The sequence below is a fragment of the Eptesicus fuscus genome, chromosome 20 (assembly GCF_027574615.1).
Source record: "Eptesicus fuscus isolate TK198812 chromosome 20, DD_ASM_mEF_20220401, whole genome shotgun sequence".
In the NCBI taxonomy this organism is placed as follows: Eukaryota; Metazoa; Chordata; class Mammalia; order Chiroptera; family Vespertilionidae; genus Eptesicus; species Eptesicus fuscus.
The window spans coordinates 248032-253979 of record NC_072492.1 but is presented as its reverse complement, the minus strand read 5'-3'; positions in this window follow the sequence as shown (position 1 = coordinate 253979).

Below are 5948 nucleotides of genomic sequence, written 5' to 3'. Positions count from 1 at the left end.
CTGTTTTGAAATGTTACTGTCATTTTAGTGGGGACTTGGAGGGGAGACAAATGTCCCTGCTCAGGTGGTGGCGACCAGAAGTCCCTGCACCTCCTCCCTGAGGACCTGTGTGTCAGGGGTGTTTTAAGTGAGGCCCTGCCCCCAGGTCTACATGGCTTCTCCTGTCACTCACGTCTGAGCTCAGAGGACACTTCCTCCAGGAAGGCCTCTGTGACCACCCTGCCTGATGGAGCCATCCTAGTGCCTCTGCCACATCGCCCTGCTTGACTTTTGTTCCCAGCCCTGATCTCTATGAAATTACTTCACATATTTACTTTCACTGACGTATGTGCCTTTTTCTCAATCTCTCCCAGAGGACTTGCTCTATGAAGGCAGGGACCCTTAGCACTTAACGCAGGGTCAAGCCAAAATACATGCTCAAGAGTTTATGTTGAAGGGCTGGATTGAATTTGAACTTGGGATTTCTAAGAGACAAAGTTCAGCAGAATTTAAGGAAGAAGCTGGTAATGGTCAGAGTTTCCTGAAAATGGAAGACACTGTCAGTGAGAGGGTGAGACCCTCATCATGGGAGGGCTGTAAGCCCAGGCTTGGGGACAGCTGAAAGGAACAGAGCCCAGCGGCGTGGCTCAGTGGTTGAACGTCGACCTATGAACCAGGAGATCACAGTTCAATTCCTGGTCAGGGCACGTGCCCCGGTTTCGGGCTCTATCCCCAGTGTGGGGCGTGCAGGAGGCAGCTGATCAATGATTCTCTCATCAGTGATGTCTCTCTCTCCCTTCCTCTCTGAAATCAATAAAAAATATTTTTTAAGAAAAGAAAGGTAAGAGAAACACTGATCAAGATGGAAGTGATGACTCCAAGGCGTGGCTGAGACCAGTGCTGGCTCAAGGTCACTTGGCTCCTTCGTGGAGAGCCAGGACTCCCCTCAGGCCCGGAAGCAGCCTGAGCAGCTGACCCTGGGCTGCACCCAGGCCGCGGCGTCCCGATCCCGTGCAGTTCCGCTCTTCTCTCCCGGGTCGATGATCTTGGGCAAAACAAAGTTGTTTGTCTCTGAGTTTATAGCACTCTCCCCCACCGGCTCGGAGGGCCTGAATCCTAGGGAGCAAGCGTGCGTCTCTCCGTCCAATCCCGCAGTGCAGCGGCCGTCCCGTCCCTCCTGGCGGTGGGCCTGTCAGAAGCCGTGGGCCTCAGTTTTGTCTGAGATGAAGGTATCACCACACCAGCCTCCTCAGGTCATGTCACGTCTCAGGCTCCGAGGGCAACAGGTGTCAGTCAATGCCTGCAGCACCCCGGGCAGGAAGTGCCACCCCTGAGGACCAGAGCAGGGCAGGCAGCCCCGGAGCCAGGCTCTTGGGGTGCAGCTCTGCAGGACGTGGGGCGGGGCAGACCCCAGGGCTCTAAGATCCAACAGCTTGGCATCTCTCCCAAAGCGGCCGTGTTTTGCTCAGTAGGAGACAAGCTTGTGTAGGAAAAGGAAGGAAAACTCTCCATCTGACAGTTCAACAACAGCTCTGCCGTCCCCGTGGCCTCCGCGCCTCCGAGCCCGTTTCCCATCCTCCCTCACCTCCCTCCATCGCACAGCCGCTCCCAGAGCGCCTGCCGCGGCGAGCGGAGCGGACGTGCTCCGCGGGACTGGCACGCAGCAGAGGCTCCGGCTCCGGAGATGGCGCTCGCTGTGTCGCCATCTAACTTGCATGAGTCCCCCTTGGGTACGCAGTCTCCTCCTTTTTGTGCTGTAACTTCAGAGCCTGACCCTGAGTCAGCGGCTCCTGCCTCCCTCCAACTCTTCAAGGGCTTCCTGCCTCCAGCTCCTGCTGCTGGGCCACAGGGAGCCAGCCCCACCTGCTTGGGCAGCATAAGTGTGACCGAGAGGCAGGTGGGGTGCGACCACTGGCTGAGCTGGGGTTCCTGATGAGAGGGGCCGGGTGGGGCCTGGGGGTGTTCCCCGGAGTCTCCCTTCCTGGGTTCAAAGCTGGTCTTTAAAAAAAAAAAATCCCTACTCAAGGACATGTTCATTGACTTTTAGAGAGAGGGGATGAGAGAGAGAGAGAGAGAGAGAGAGAGATCAGTTGCTTCCCGCACATGCCCTGACTAGGGCCAGGGATTGAACCTGCAACCTAGGTATGTGTCCTACCCGGGAACTGAACCTGTGACCTTTGGGTATATGCGATGACATGCCAATCATCTGAGCCACACCGACCAGGCAAAGCTGGTCCTTCATGAAGGGGGTGGGAATCAGTCAGGTGGAGAATGCAAGGAAGGACATTCCCAGCTGCAGGAACAGCTTTTGCAAAGAAAGGTCCAGGGAGTGGCTGGGCTGGGGAGATGTCTGGGTCAGTTACCCCCCCCCCCCCCCCCCCCCCCCCACTTAGGGAGCCTTGGAAGTTTCTGGAGTTTGGCCAGCCCTGGATTTAGAAGGCTCTCTCTGGTCGCATGTGGAGAGACGGGCCAAGAAGCACTGAGGAGGAGGAGAGGCAGGGAGGTTCCTGACGCTGCCCGGGGCTCCCACAGTGTGGCCAGCACCACACCACAGCTGGCCACCAGAGGGCGCTGTGAGCCAGCAGGCCGTGGAGACCTCGGTGTCAGGAAGGTGGGCGGGCACAGCAGTGTCTGCCAATGTACCTGAGCAGGTGTGGCCACTCCCCATGCCTGTACATGGCTGTGTATTTCATTTGTTCCTGAGTATGTGCATGTGTACTTGGGGTGTGTGGACGTAGGTTTAAAGGGGCCCGGTGCGGTTGGGACTATGCCGAGGTGTGTGCACAGAGGTGAGAGCAGCGGCCCCAGCTTCTCCCCCTCCGCAGCCACACCGTCACTCCCTCGTGTGCCGTGCCGTTCCCTCTGCCTGGCGTGTGCTCCCCAGAGATCCTCAGGGCTCCTTCCTCAGGTCCAGGCTCAGGTGACCTCCCAGTGAGGCTTTTTAGACCTTCCTCCTCAGTTACAGTCCCCGCCCCCATCCATGTCCCTGTCTCCATCCATATTCCTGTCCCTCCCTTTCTCCATAGGAATTACCATCCTCTGACAGGCTGTACTTGCACTTGGGCATTTGGCTGGGTTCACCCACTAGTCCGTCACCTCCGGAGGGCTGGGAGTTGTGTCTATCTTGCTCAGTGCTGTGCCCTCGTACTAGGCACACAGTAAGAGCTCAATAAATAGTTGTTGAATGAATGAATGCGTTTTCCCGATTCTGGTTCAGACCACCCTCTCTCCAGCCCTCTGTCACCCCAGGTCCTGCCCACCTCAGCTCACACCCACATCAATGCTTGGTTATATCCCTCCCTTTCCTTTCATGCCTCAGTTCCCTTGAGTCTGCAGAGAGGGGTGTTTGGAACTTTTCTTCTCAGAGTCAGGGTAAGAGGCAGCTGTTGCGACCCTGTCAACTGCCCCTCCTGGTTTCTGAACAGCCTCACTGTGCTACTTCAGGCAGAGGGCGGCCAGCAGATATTGCTGCAGCGGCTGAGAAACAGCTCTCCTGTGGCGCTCCCCACTGGTCCTCCTGTGCGGCCCCTTTCGTACCTACAACCCTTTCTAGGGAGACGCTTGCTTCTCTGCCTGAGAAGCTCCTACAGATCCTTCAAGGTCTAGTCTTACAGTCACCTCCTCTGAGGAGTCTTCCCTGACCTCACCCAGGTGGAGTCTGGCATCTTCCTGGGACTCTTGCTCATGCATCTATTTATAACACCCCTCGTGGAGTTTTGTAATTCTTGGGCTGTCTGTCCGGCTCCCTGACTAACCTTGTCAACGTCTGCAACTGGAGGGCCTGTCTGAGTCATGTGGGTGCCTCGGAGGTCAGCACGGGCCTCGAGGCGTTTCATCGATATCTGTGGCATGCTTCCGTCCTTCCTTTGTTTATTCCTCAAACATGTATTAGACGCCTTCTGTGTGCTCGGCCTGGGCTGTGCATTAGGAATGCAGCAGAGAATGAGTTGGCGATTCCTGCCAGGAGGGCCCACAGTGTCGCGGGAGAGACACTGGTGGCATGAGTGCAGTGCAGAGAGTTAAAGCTGATCTGGAGGACGACTAGGCAGGCCTCAGGAGAAGGTCTGCAGGACGATAGGGAACCAGCCCCAGGAGTGATGCTGAGAGAGGGTGGGGGAGGATGTGCCAGCAGAGGGAACAGCTGGCAGGGGGCGGCCCTGCAGCAGGACGGGGATTGGTATGTTCAAGGGGCAGCAGGCAGGCCCGGGAGCAGAAGGGCAGGGGATATGGCAGGAGTGGAAGTCCGACCGGCCGGCAGGCACCTGAACCCAGAAAGCCCGCCGGGCCCAGCGGCAGCCCTGGCCGGGGCAGTTGCTCCTGGTGCCCATCTCAGATGCTAACCAGCAGGTCCTGAAGGGAAGTGACAGGCCCAAGGTCACATAGCCCATCGGGACAGAGTGCTTTGGGCCCTCTAGACACCCGGGAGGGGAAGGCAGCATGGCTTCCTGTAGGAGGTGGCCCACAGTGTGTTTACAAACGTTTTCTGGGCGCTTCGTGAGGGCCAGGCTGTGAGCCAGCAATTCCTAAGCCCGAGCTCAGGAGCCCATTTCAGAGAGGCCTCTCTGTGCCGTGGACAGGCGCGGAGCCGCTCAGTGGCTGCTGGTGAGTGGCAGAGGAGACGCTGGGACCCACACCTGTCTGCATCCATAGCTCATGGTTCCACCCACTGCTGGGAAGGGTGAGCAAGGGACACAGGAAGAGGAGGATGATTACAGGTCTCCCCCTTACCTTATCCGGCCTCCCCATCACTGTGTGGGTGGGGTGGGGCCATGCAGGGATCACCCCTGTTTTACAAAGGGGCAAGCAGAGGTCAGCACCCCTGCTCCACGTTCCCAGCCGGCATTGGAATCTGCTTCCGTCACGTGAGGTCCCTGGCAGGCCACACACTCAAGCCTGCCCTAGGCCAAGGGCTGGCCTCTTGACCTTTGCCAGGTGCTTCCTGCCCTCACCAGCCTGTAGCTTTCAACCTCGCCACCTGATCCCAGCACCAGATTGATCAGTGGAGAGGACTGGCCGTCTGGCCATTACACAGATGAGCGGACTGAAGCCCCAAGAGGAGAGGAGAGAACCAAAGGCCCAGGAGACAGCCAGGACGAGACCCTTTCCAAGGCTTGCCGAGTGGAGTAAAATACACTGACATGCCATCTGACTCAGACTCAGCTTCCCCATGTGTAGAAGGCGGGACAGCGGCGTCGCAGCCATTAAACAAGACCCACCTATCGGCTTCTTTCTAGGCCCCACCAAGCTCACGCTGCACCCCGCTGCGCCCGGCGCCGATGCGGAGCAGGTCCTGGGGGTGTTTGCTGGAGCAGGAATGGAGGCGCGTGCCGGGCTTGTGCCCAGCCCTTTTCAATGTTCAAACACTCGCTGAGCGTCCTGGGAAGCCCAGTGCCATTCTTACCCGAAGCGCCAGGAGGCAGGGCTTGGAGGGTCTCTGTTTTAGGGAGGCGAACCCTGGGGCCCGGGGTTATCTGACCGGCCAAGGTCACCCCAGCTAGGAAGTAGCCGAGTCGGGACTGCACTCCGGGGCGCACTTTAACCCCATCCCCACCCCCTCCCCGCTCGCAGCACCCTACCTTCCCGCTTCCCAACGCCCCGGCGGGGCCACCCTCCAAGATCTGGACTTTTTCCAGATTACGCACTCGGGGCGGGTCCACAAAGCGCACTGTCGGGGCGCGGCGGACCGAGAAGCTGCGGGCGCCAGGCCCAATGCCCAGGGGAGCGGCTGACTGACGTCCGGCCTGCGCGGCAGGGACGCGGCCGGCCCCGGGGGGGCGGAGCCTGCTGGGCGGGGCTTCCAGGTGACTGGCGGGCTGCCGGGGGCGGAGCCTGCTGGGGCGGCGCTTCCAGGTGACTGGCGGGCTGCCGGGGGCGGAGCCGGTCTGGGCCACGGGAGGGCGAGGTGTGTGCGTGACAGGCAGGGCCAGGCGGCGTCTGATAGGCGGGGGTCGGCCCCGGAGACGGATGAG